The sequence below is a fragment of the Cervus elaphus genome, chromosome 14 (assembly GCF_910594005.1).
Source record: "Cervus elaphus chromosome 14, mCerEla1.1, whole genome shotgun sequence".
Lineage (NCBI taxonomy): Eukaryota > Metazoa > Chordata > Mammalia > Artiodactyla > Cervidae > Cervus > Cervus elaphus.
In genome coordinates, this window is record NC_057828.1 from 26,433,470 (window position 1) to 26,446,271 (window position 12,802).

The 12,802-nt window shown below is 45.2% G+C and overlaps 1 non-coding gene across 1 annotated transcript; it reads right to left on the reverse strand.

The window, feature by feature from the left end:
- Positions 1-412: 412 nt before the first annotated feature.
- TRNAW-CCA lies at positions 413-484 on the reverse strand. Its single transcript has one exon. It is a non-coding gene; the product is annotated as a tRNA-Trp (tRNA).
- Between the last annotated feature and the right edge of the window lie 12,318 nt (positions 485-12,802).

Consider the following 12,802-nt stretch of genomic DNA (forward strand, 5'->3'; position numbering starts at 1 on the left):
TGAGCTTAGTCTGAATTGTGAAAGAAATGGTGGGTGTAGATTTGGGAGGATGAACGTTTTTCAGCGGAGATGTTAGAATGAGCAAGATACTAAGGTGCACTCTGGTTATCAGTCAACCAACAAAAGCTGTTGAACATATATTATGTGCCTGGTGCATTTTATAAGAGAAACAGTGGTGACCCGGCAGATAAAGTCTTATTCTCATGGAGCTTGCAGTTGAGTGGAGACAGATAAACAATGAACATGTGTGAAAAACAGTAAAACAGTTCCAGTTGTTTATGAATGGAAATAAATTTTAAAAAAAAAGAAAAGAAAATAGGATAGTGTGATAGAGAGTAACAAGTGGGCTTCAGGGATGACCTTTTTTTTTTTTTAATTTTTAGGCGACACGATATAGCACGTGGGATCTTAGTTCCCTGACCAGGGATCGAACCCACGCCCCTGCGTTGGAAGCATGGAGTCCTAACCACTGGACCATCAGGGAAGTCGCAAGGATGCTCTTTTATAAGATAACAGTTGAGTTCAGTTCTGAGTGACACAAAATGCACAAGTCAAGAAAAAGTCAAGGAAGGGTGTCCTAAGCAGAAAGAACAGGAAATGCGAAGTCACTGAGCTTAGCGTGTTGTAGGGACAGAAAGGGCAGTGAGGCTGAAGCACAGGGATAAGGGACGGTGAAAGGAGATGAAATCCGAGGGCCAGGCAGGAAAAGAAAACACACTTGATTTGGTGAAGGGAATCTGGCTGAATCAACGGAGATGGAGAATTTCAGATATGAAATGCAGGAAAAAGATTTTCTCTTTTTTTAAAATTTAAAATATTTTTATTTATTTATTTGGCTGCCTCGGTCTTTGCTGCAGCACAAGGGACCTTCACTGTGTCATGCGTGTGGACTCTAGTTGTGGTGCACAGACTCTCTAGTTGTGGGACATGGGCTTATTTGCTCCATGACATATGGGATCTTAGTTTCCAAGAGATTAAACCCATGTCCCCTGCATTGGCAGGTGGATTCTTAGCCAATGGACCACCAGGGAAGTCCCCCTTGGAGAGGATTCTTGAGCAGGGGGCAATGGTGGCTGGGAGAGAAATTCCTGACTCTATCTACAGAAAGAACAACAAGAAGAAGAAAGGCTGGAGAAGAGATGAGAATGGGCCGTAGTGGCCAAAAAAGCAAGTTCAAATCCAGAGTACACTACTTTACCTGTGACCTTAGGGAAGTTACTTAAGCATTTAAAACTCTGCTTCCCCAACACTCAGGACAGCTCCTTCCTCGGCTTGTTTTCTGAATCAAGTGAGAGAATGTCTGTAAGTGCTTAGTTCGTTGTTGGGCACTAGCACTCACTATTTGTGTCTATCTGACCCAGGGCTGTTGGCAATAGGTTTTGGGCTTCCTGGTAGCTCAGTTGGTAAAGAATTTGCCTGCAATGCAGGAGATCCTGGTTAGATTCCTGAGTCGGGAAGATCCACTGGAGAAGGGACAGGCTACCCACTCCAGTATTCTTGGGCTTCCGTTGTGGCTCAGCTGGTAAAGAATCCGCCTGCAATGCAGGAGACCTGGGTTCAATCCCTGGGTTGGGAAGGTACCCTGGAGAGTGGAAAGGCTACCCACTCCAGTATTCTGGCTTGGAGAGTTCGCAAAGAGTTGGACATGACTGGGTGACTTTCACTTTGGATCATTTTGTGAGAAATTTCAGAAGATTCTCCATGACTTTGATGATTAAATTGGACAGTTGATGGGAGAAGAGAGAGAAGGGCAAAGGAAGAGAGAGGATAGCTGAAACCTTTTTAACTTTCCCACAGATTGGGATAACTGTCCACACCATGCCTTCATCAAAGCTTGAGGTTCACTGCCGTCTGAGATGCTGGCTTCTGGGTTCCTGCTGGAGAGTGTTTAAAAACCCACTCCCAGGCTTCCTGGGCTTCTGGGATCGAACCCAGGTCTCCCGCATTGCAGGTGAATTCCTTATCAGCTGAGCCACCAAGGAAGCCTTTGATCACCTCAGATTGCACTTTTCCTGTGAATTCTCCATCACATGTGGCTGCTGGGAAGAGAAGGGTGGGGTGGAGGGAGGCGGGGTAGATGCTAGAGAGAGAAAAAGAGACATCTGAAGCTGAGAGGCATTCTCAGAGCCAGAGTCGTCGAGGTGGAGTTGGGGCTCCGCCGGCCACCAAAATAGACTCCACTCTCAAGTTGCAGTGGAAAAAGGTGACCTGGATGTTCAGGCTGAGGGTGGAGTGGAGGGTGAGATGGTTTGGATCAAGGCCTTCCTAGGCCTGTTTCCAAACCGTACCTAGTTGGTCAAATACTTTAAGTATTCAGGGCGATTCATTTTTAGTAGTTCACCGACACCTGAGTATAAACTGAGGGATTTCATTTCGCTTGTGAATCGGACACAGACTTTTGCCCTCATTGAATTCTGATCATGGGCAGCCTGATACTAAACACGGGAGGCAAGGAAAAGCATGTGCTCTGAATGCTGGAGAGAGAAAGAGGTTTCAGGCTAGTGTAAGGGCTTGTGGAGCTGGGATTCCTCTTGACAAGGGGATGTTGAAAATGGGGTGCTCAAAGAGTTACGTGTTTTTACCAATTAGAGATGCAATTATTAAAGTTTGTGAACATCTATGGAAGAAGAGAATAGGAGAATTGGGCACCCTCGTGAGAAGTAATGTGAATTGAAATAATAATGAGATATCAATTCATATCTATCGGATTAGCAGAAGTTTAAAAGAACCAAAAATGTCTGTTACTGGCAGGGCTGTGGGGAAGAAAGATAATGTTATAATTAACAGTGGAAATGTGAATTGTTACAACTATTTTAGAAAGCAATCTGACAACATCTACTTAATATGTGTACATATATATTCAGATAAAAATATATAACAGTATTTAATTATGTAAATAACTAATTAAAATATAATTAAAATACATTTATGTCCCCTTTGACCCAGCAACCTTATTTCTGGGAATCTTTTTTTAAAAAATAGAAATAGAGTAATCAGTATATAAGGACCAACACACAATGGTGCTTCTTGCAGAATTGATTGTGATCATAGTGGAGAAACAACTAGAAACCTAGTCAATGCCCATCAATATAGGGATGATATATTATCACACATTCACATTACAGAATGTTATCCAAATCAAAAGCAATAACAAAATGGAGGAAAAATCAAATAAAAGCCCACGATTTTCAACAGGAGCAACAAAACCCTGGAAATAGATAGCATGATAGTGTAGTTTGCAAAGGAAGGCCGTGAATCCCACCCAGCAGCACACAGAACGTTAGATGCTGACATTCAAGCCTCTGTCTCTCAATTTTTCTTGGGTTTTCTCTCGGATAGGTTTTCTTCTCCTAATGGCAAGCTGGGCATCCAGACATGTATTTTTCTCTGAACTGGTAATTCTGGGGAAAGGGAGAGATCCTGTTTCTCATCATCTCCATCCATCTTGGAAAAGGACTCTGATTGGTCCCACTCTCATAAACTTGTCACATACTTGTCCCGTGCAGGGTCCCATAATTTACAACTCAAACTCTGGGGAAGAAGTTGGGTTGTTTCCAAAAGGGAGCATGCTAGACTGATCAGAAAAGTAACAGATGGGGACTTCCCTGGTGGTTCGGTGGCTAAGACTCTGAACTCTCACGCAGGGTGTCTGGGTTCGATCCCGGGTCAGGAAGCTAGATTCCACATGCTGCAACAAAGATCCTGTGTGCCACAACTGAGATCTGGTGCAGCCAAACAAGCAAATAAATAAAATAAACAAATAAAAAGATAACAGATGTTCATTGTGATACCCACCTATCTTTTCTCTATGCATATGCATGTATTAGTAGAGTTCAGCTCATAATGCTAATAAAAATACTTGAACATGTAGTGCATTTTCCTATACTACTGAAAACTTTTCATAACCTTCAATGTTCTATGAAACTGATTGCAAAGAGAGAAGGGGACTTACTTAACCTCTTGCCTTTCATATTTCTGCAGTCTATTGGTACTGCTGTATAAAGCCAAATATCTTGGGTAAGCGGAAGACCCATGAGTGAGGAAGCAGACTCTCCCACTAAGTCAACAGCCCCATTCAGTGGTAAGAAAAAAGGAAAGTGTCAAGTTATGAGTAAAACGAGTGAAGGGAGCATTGCTTCCCACCTCTCTATTGACTTAGTTTCATACATAGAAAGGAACAAAGGCAAGAGAATGGGTGGGCGGGAGTAGATGGGAGAGACTAAGATGAATCAATTGAGATATGGAACCAAGGAGCCAACTCATTATTTCAACCATAAACTTGTCCACAAATGTTTCTTCAACACCTAATATGTATCTGGCACTTTGTTAGGTACATAAACATAAGTCCTGTCCTTGGAGGAGAAGCAGAGGACAGGTAGAAAACAAATGATTAAAAATGTGATGAGAATGGGGAATACATGTAAATCCATGGCTGATTCATGTCAATGTATGACAAAAACCACTACAATATAAAAAAAAAATGTGATGAGGACCACTTCCAAGAGGTACTTAGACCTACAGGCTGGACCAAAGGAGGAGCAGGCCTAACTTAGCTGGGAAATCGGGGGAGCCTTCCTTGAGGAAGCGTCCTTTACACGGACAGCTGAAAGGTAAATGAGTGGGCTACACAGAGGTTTAGTGAGGACAACGTCCTGCAAAGACCCCACAGTAGAGAAGGTGTGGTGTGCTCACAGGACCTAGAGAAGGCTAACTCAGCTTCATCCAGAAGGTGAAGACGGTGGAACCAGATGGGGCTGGGCCAGTGACCAGGGCTGTAATCACGCAGAGCATTGGAGGAGATGTGTAGGATTAGAGACTGTATGCTAAGGGCAGCGGAAAGCCACTGTTGGGCTTTGGATAGAGGAGGGATATGGTTAAAAATGAGTTGTTAGTAGATCCCTTGGTTTGTGGAATAGACAGCAGACTGAAAGGGGGAGGCTGCAGGAAGGCCAGTAGGAGGCTCCATGATAGTTTAGGGGAGGATGGATGGTGGCTGGACTGAGGTGGGGGTCAGGGCACAGAGAGAAGTGGAAGGGTTTTTGATATCCTCGAGAGCTGGAAGACTGATTAAATGTGACGAATGAGCGAAAAAGAGTCCAGGGTGACTATCAGATTTGGGTTAAAAAAACAAACAGAGGCTGTGGTGCCTTTACCAAGAAGCTCGGAGGCGAAAGAGTTTGTGAAGATAAATAATGAGCTCAGTTTGGGACAGGTCCGGTGTGACGTACAAGTGCAACAAACAAGTAGAGGGTTTGAGTAGGGGGCTCCATATACACAGAAGAGTCAGGGAGTTATTCATGTGAACTCAACGCCAAGCCAACGTTTTAGGAGAGCCTGCACCTGAATTAGGTGGAGAATTGTCAGCCATTCACCCTCTTCCACGTGGGAAAGAAGAGTCAACCCGTGTGTCACCTGTGCGGGCCAGCTTCATCTTTGCGTTCATTTTCTGCTTACACGGTTTCCCATTTGGTGATATTGGGGGAGCATCTGAAATGTTCGTGTTCTTTTCTTTTAAGGAATTAAAAAAATATTTCTTTACGGTTGCACTGGGTTTTCATTGCTACATGCAGCCTTTCTCGAGTTGCATCCGGCAGGGGCTACTCTCTGTTGTGGGGCGTGGGCTTAGCTGCCCCAGGGCACATGGGATCTTCCCGGAGCAGGGATCCAACCGACGTTCTCCGCGTTGGCAGGCGGATTTTCAACCAATGGACCACCAAAGAGGTCTAAATGTTAGCATTCTTGAAATAAAACTTCTTTCCTTTGTGGATTCTGAAAAAACACAGTGAAGAAATAACACAGTGGGGCCCATCAAGGGAAGAACTCATGTTCTAAAGTGACAGTTGGCTCTGTACTGGTTTCTTCTTCATCACCAAGAGGACTCATATATTCTGAGCGTTGGGATTTCTCACTTTACTGGTAAAGCACTGTTAAGGCTAACAACTAAATGAATAATAAGATAAACCTCCTGAAGATTAAATCCCTGGTGGTGGTGGACAGGGAGCATGCAGTTGTGTTCAACTCTTTGTTGCCCCCATAGACTGTGGCCCACCAGGCTCCTCTGACCATGGGATTTTCCAAGCAAGTATACTGGAGTGGCTTGCCATGCCTTCCTCCAGGGGATCTTCCCGACCGAGGGATCGAACCCACATCTCCTGCATCTCCTGCATTGGTAGGCAGATTCTTTACCATTGAGCCACCTGGGAAGTCAATATTAATTGTATTCTATTCTCTACAAAATGAGGGTACTGAAATACAATTATGTTACAAACCTTGCCTTCCCCAACAGGCTCATGGCCACCCCAAATTATCAAATTGGGCTTTTGTAAATACTTCTGTTTTGAACCTACCAGCTTATTTATCTGAGTCTGATTACAAACAGAACAGTGAGAACCTGAGTTCAAGAGTATAAATTCAAACACAACTCATCACTTGGAAGAAACATGAAAATTTTGTCAGCGTCTCCCAAGGGAGGAAGCAGCCACACACAAAAAAACAAACCATAAAGCTGAGTGTTAAATTCTCATCAAGCACCCCATCTACGAATTTGTGATTGAATGTGGTTATATCCATGTTCTAATACAGTATGTGCTCTAACAGGGACGGTTTAAATGATGTCACTGAGTATCCTGTCTACTCTATCTTCTAAACTTTTTGAATTCATCCTCTCTCCCCAGCTTTACCTCCATCTACACTTCAGGCCACCCCTATTTCTCTCAGGAACAAAGTTTCTGTAACCAGGCTGAGGTAGGTGGATACTGGTTAGCAGGAAGATCCCATTTCCACTGGGGTCTTTGTGACCCTAGACTTGCCTTTCTACTTCCTTATGATTCTGATTCTCTTTTAAGATCCATGAAAAGAGTATTATAGTCACTTTTTAATACCCAAGGTTCATATAAAAGAACATCAAATAACTAGAATACAGCTATACTGCTCTATCTCTGGGATCCAGAAGTGAAAGGTTATCTTTTTTGTGTGTATTTCAGTTGGGCATTGAAATCCTATAGAACTATTTGGTGCTGCTGGGGGAAAATGAATGGCAGAGCTCTGGGGTTTGAAGTACCCATCTTTGTTTCTTTCTCACTATTTAGAGAACTTGTAGACAGAGGACAGACCCTAGAAGAACTCTAAAATGCCATTTGTAGAGATGCGGATGGATCTAGAGTCTGTCATGCAGAGTGAAGCAAGTCAGAAAGAGAAAAGCAGATCTCTAATATTAATGCATATATGTGGGGTCTAGAAAACCGGTATAGACGAACCAATTTCTAGGGCAGGAATAGAGATGCAGACATAGAGAAAGGACATGTAGACACAGGGGGAGAAGGGAAGGGTGAGATGAGTTGAGAGATTAGGGCTGACATATATATACTGCCCTGTGTAAAATAGCCAGCTAGTCGGAAGGTTCTGCATATCTCATAGTACCAGAGCTCAGCCTGGTACTCTGTGATGTCCTAGAAGGGGTGGGATGGGGTGGGGTGTATGCATGTATACATGTAGCTGGTTTACTTCATTGTACAGCAGAAACTACAAATTTGTAAAGCAATTATATGCCAATAAAAATTAAAAAGAAATCCATTCTGCAATTTCCTTCTTTAGTTTCCTGCAAGGAGCCCCTGCCCAATGCTCTCACGCTCTTCCCTCTGCTCCACTAAGGCCTGGGCCCTTGTCTGCTTGTCATGCTCACAGTCTCCTTCTGTCCCCTCCCCGCCCGCAAAGGCTTTTTGCCCTCAGATTGGTGCACAATGAAAAGGATCAGATACATGAATTTATAGTAAAATGCCTCATCTCCAAAGAGGAAAATCTTCCAAGAGTAGAATTTCAGCTACCTTGAGGAGAAGGGGAGAGAAACAATGTGAACCCAGGGTCTTCCAAATACCTCTAATCACAATTTAGTGGTGTGATCACTAGTCTGTTCTTGTTTAACAGTGTTCCTGTGACACCTCCCGCGTTAGACACAATTATACACTCTAGCCCCTTGCCTGAAACTGATGCACATTCAGATGGAGGGCAGAGAGCTTTTCCTCTGAATAAACCATTTCCCCTAAAGAAATTGGCCAAGGGGCGTAGCTCTGGCTGATGAGTCAGAAAATGTAGCCTTTGCTCCCTGCAACACCATTTCCTAACCATGTGACCTTAGACAAGCCACTTAACCTCTCTGAGGAGCAACTTCCTAAACTCACATCGGGATAATAATACCTCCTCTTCATTCTTACAATGGGTTATTTTAGAAAATAAGTAAGATAATAAATGTGAGCTGGCCTTGAGATCTGTAAAATATAAGGTATTAGAACTGAAGGCTGACAACTTCCCTCACCCTGTCTGGTGATTTCAAAGACATCCTACAAGATCTTTCCATATTGTCGGCAATATGGAAGGAAGCAGCTGCTGGTCCAAGCCAATTTTAGAAACCTGCATTTTTGCAAAAGGAAGAGTCAGCTCTCATCACAGCAATGGTGCTGGCACAGGACGGGCGCTGCAAGACAGCGATGCAGGGATGGCCCAGCAGGTGTCAGTAGAGAACCAACTTTTGGTATGAAGCAGGCTCATTGAGGGATGAGGTGATGCAGGGACTTGAGCTCTAACAGGATTGGCAGGATTCCGCCCTTAAATTCAGAGCTGTCTCAATTTTGGAAGCGCAGAACTGGCACCACTGAGATGGGGACAACCCTTGGGCTCTATCTACATTAAACTGAGAATCTTCTCCCTTCAGAGGATTCCTTCTCACTCCCACCTCTTAATCTGGGAGTAATTAAGTCCCTCCTCTGTTCTTAGAACCCATGCTCTAACTTGGGAATATTATCTCAAAGGAAAGGAAAGCTTTGTTTGTCTAGATAAACATTCTTCTGGGAATGCCCTTTCTCTCTCCCTCTCAACAGCAGAGTTGTTTTTTAACATACAATTTTCACCCACACCTGCTTCTCCTACCTTAACATTCAACTCACTCCCTAGAAGTCAAATCTCAGCTATTCAGATTTAATAACTCAAGCAGCAAATCCAGCTTCTACAAGGCAAGTGACTAATATGTGGAGGAGAAGTGAGAGTGGTTCTGGCTACCACACAGAAACCTGTTGAATGAAGTACTAAATTGCTTCCATGTTAAGATGGTCTCTCATAACTTCTTCTTACGAGGACATGACTTCACTGCACATATATGTGAGTCTATGTTATAAATGCCACGTGGAAATGGGTTCTATCATTATGTCTCATGAGGTCTGAGGGTTTTCTTGGCTGACTGTGGAGAGATGACTTGGACAGACAGAGATACAGCTTTTTACATCAGCAGAAAACCCCAAACTGCCTGTCGTGCCCTTCACCCCAATCTCTAAGATCCCCAGTGATTGGGTGTGTGTGTGTGTGTGTGCGTGTGTGTGTAAGAAAGAGAGAGGGAGAGAGAGAGAAAGAGGGAGGGAGGAGGTACATGTATGTGAAGTGGTATATCCTATTCATGGGATAAAAGAAATATGTGGGAAACTCTGTGAGAAGAAAGGCTAAGTGAGACCAGACCCAAAAGGCTGTCTGCAGCTCCAAAACCAGTCCTGTTGGCAAGAGGTCAAGGGCAGGGCTATGGCCACATAAAGAGATGGCCACCTGTGAGTCTGCTTCACCTGGGAAATGAGAAAAGGAATAAATCAAGTGGCTATGGACTTTGTGGTCCCACCACATTGTTATTCACCTTTCCTAACCCCTATCAAAGTCTAACTACATTTAAAAACTCAGGAACTATATTAACTTCCGGAATATTAAAGTCTCCAGAACAAGGGCATTATGGCCTATTTAGAATAATCCAAGGGACGTGTGTGTGTTCTCTAGAGTCCTAAACTCTAGTACATAGCATCCACAAGGAACAGAAGGCCTGCACCCACTACTAAATGCAAGCGCTGGCCCAGCAGTCTGTAAATCTTGGGCTGGCAGAATGACAGGCAGAATATACTCAGATTCCTACATTGCTGCAAACCTCTCACATCCTGAGAGCTGAGTAAGCTAAGTTTTCTTCTCATTTTGACTGTGAATATTTAATTATGTCCATCCTTTCCTTTGTTTGAAAAAGTATTTAAAATTGTGTGTAAGGGGGTCCCAAATCCACAGAGCAATTAACTTGTGCGTTATTCTGCTCAGAGTCCAAAAGCAAGAACAAAAGCAGAAAACACAACTGGACAGCTGAAGCCCTTGAAGAGTTATGTTATGTAATAAGCAAAGCTCAACATTTACTCTCCTTGAGATTTTATGCTCAGTGGGTGTGTATCTGTGTCCCCAAGTTTAGGACAAGAATTTGCATTGGTGGTTTAAGGATGGAGACTTGGAATACAGTACAACCGGAGGGCAATGGGACCCATCTCTTGCTTCAGTCAATGCATAAACCTCTGATTTAGAAGGGAAGGGTCCTGTGCATTAAAGAACTGATCCGATGCCATTGTGGCATCTCCGCCTCTAGCGCCCCTCCTCCCCGTCCCCCACCGCCCAAAGTTGTTAAACCTTTTAGTATAAACCACTACCTCTGTTGCTCTATTGTCAATTGTAATTTGCCCAGTGTAGCTATGCAAACGTCTTTTCATCTGAGCTTCCTCAAAAGACAGCGCTGCCAAATTTAAGCTCAAGTTAATTTGGCTCAGTCTGGCCCTCTTCACTTCTGCTAGAACCCGGAATCCGCGGCTACCAGGCCCCCGGAGCCCTAGCCTCTGCCCCCAGGGCCTCGGCCTGTCTCAATTGCTCTGGACCGGTTCATTTCGCCACAGCCCGGAGCCGCTCGGAAAGCAAAGATTAAAGGGGAAAGTCGCAGCTGTATATTTATATTTTCATTGCTAGAAGGGAATTGATTTCCGCGCATTTATTTTGGTAGTTGTAATACACAAGGGCGGATTTGCGTCACCCGAGCAACTTGTCGGTGGAGATAAAGTTGCACAAATATTGAAAGGGGAAGTGCTAGGAGTCATTATAGAGTTTTTCTCCGGAAGAAATAAGGATTTCTGCAGTATCCTAAAATACTAAGGCCGCTTCTATTTTGAGCCCAATCTCGCAGGCACATCCGCTCATTTAGCCGGAGTTTGAGCCCATCAAAAAACAGGAGATGACCTGAACTCCGGCGAGTCCAGGGTTTCCTGCTGCTTTCTTGGTTCTGAAGGGGTGGAGGGAGTAGGGAGGAGGAGGAGATTCTGAGCACTCAAAAGAGGGCGAGGGGCTCGCAGAGTCGGAGCCTGGGCCAAAGGCGTGTGGAGGGGAGGCAGAAGGTGGTCCCAAAGGTTTCCTTTTTCGCGTTTCCCTCCGGGAGCTCCGAGGGGTTCTGAGAGGCCCTGATGCGGTTGCAATGAAACCGAGAGCAAAGAAGGGCACGCTGGTCCCGTTGCAATTTACAATCAGGCCGTGCGGGCTTGGCGGGCAAAGAGGAGTGGGCGGCAGGGTTAGGAGTCTTCGGGGAAAATGCGCCCTGGGGCCCCATCCTTGCCCCTCCTACTCCGGGCCTTGAAATGCTGCAGATGCGGGTAGTGGGCGCCGCTGGAAACCCGCAGAGCCGACGTTCCGCCCCGCATGCATCCCACGCCGGTTCCCGAGGGTCGCGTCGTGTTTGCGGGCGGGCTGCCTGGGGTGAGGCCTAAATGCACCTCTTTTGGAACTGTGAGTTTGTGCTTAGGCCGTGGCTTCAGTGCTCGCAGCGGAATTGGAAGTGACACCAGAAAAAAAGAGAGGAAGAGAGGGCTTCAGGCTGCCCCTACACACACTGGCGCTAGTGTCTTTCCCCGAGGGCAGCGAAGTTATACAGAGGCCGCGCCCTCCCACTAGAGTCTCCCTGCAATCCTCAGCGTGTTCCTTGCAAAGCCTGCGCTGGAGCCTTTTAAGGAGGGTCCAACACCTCAAGTGGCTTTATACTCATCTACCTCTTTGTCTCTGGCTAGAAACAAAAGGGCTGGTCTTCCTGCATTTCTCTTGCCCCAGGTGCCCATGACCTTAGTAGATCACCCCACCCCTACCCCCTTTCAATCTCTGGACAGAACACCTCTCCCGGCTCCATGGAGCAGGGCAAGAAACCTCTTGAGTAAGAGAGGGAGGGAGAGACAGAGGACTGGGGTGGGGCGGTGTTGTTCTCAAAGCTGACTGGTCACAAATAATTGATTAGTGATTGTTACTTTCCTGAAGAAAGCCAAAAGCTTAAAATGACAGCATCTGCAACCAGTGACCAGAAACCGCTAGCCCAAACCCCGAACTCGAGATAGGCATGGCAAATTCAGTTGTCTTCCTGGGTTTCTTTGGTAAAGACCAAAGTGAAACTTTAAAATGCCACAGAAGCTTTATGGCAACGATACTGAAAGTTTGGGGAGGAAAATGCCACAGAAGCACGGAAGTTCTATTAGAAGATGCTTATTAGGACAATCGAAAACAAAAGATTTCGTGGCTTCATTATTAGTATCATTTTATTTTCTTCCTGAAAATGTGCAAGAAGAACTCATCTGGGTGGCCTGTGGTTTGTTTGGGAGAGGGGTGGGGAAATCCATTCTGACTCTAATTTAAAAGAGAACGAATTCTTAAAATAGAGACGTTGATGTTGCAGAAAACCCCCACTACACCGACTCCGTGCTGCAAAGACCCCAAGTGCGAATAGTCCGCCCACTGCAGCTTTTCCTGCGACCAGGCCTAAGGGGTTCCCTGGGGAAACAGTCGCAGCAAATGAAAGCAGCATAACCCCAAGGAAATCGACTCTTGTGGGCACTTGCAAAACAACGGACGCCACGTGATCGGGGATGTGGCGGAGGAGGGAGGGTGACAGTTCCTACAAGGTGCAGCAGAGGAGGGGACGCGCGTGCCGCGCTCCCGG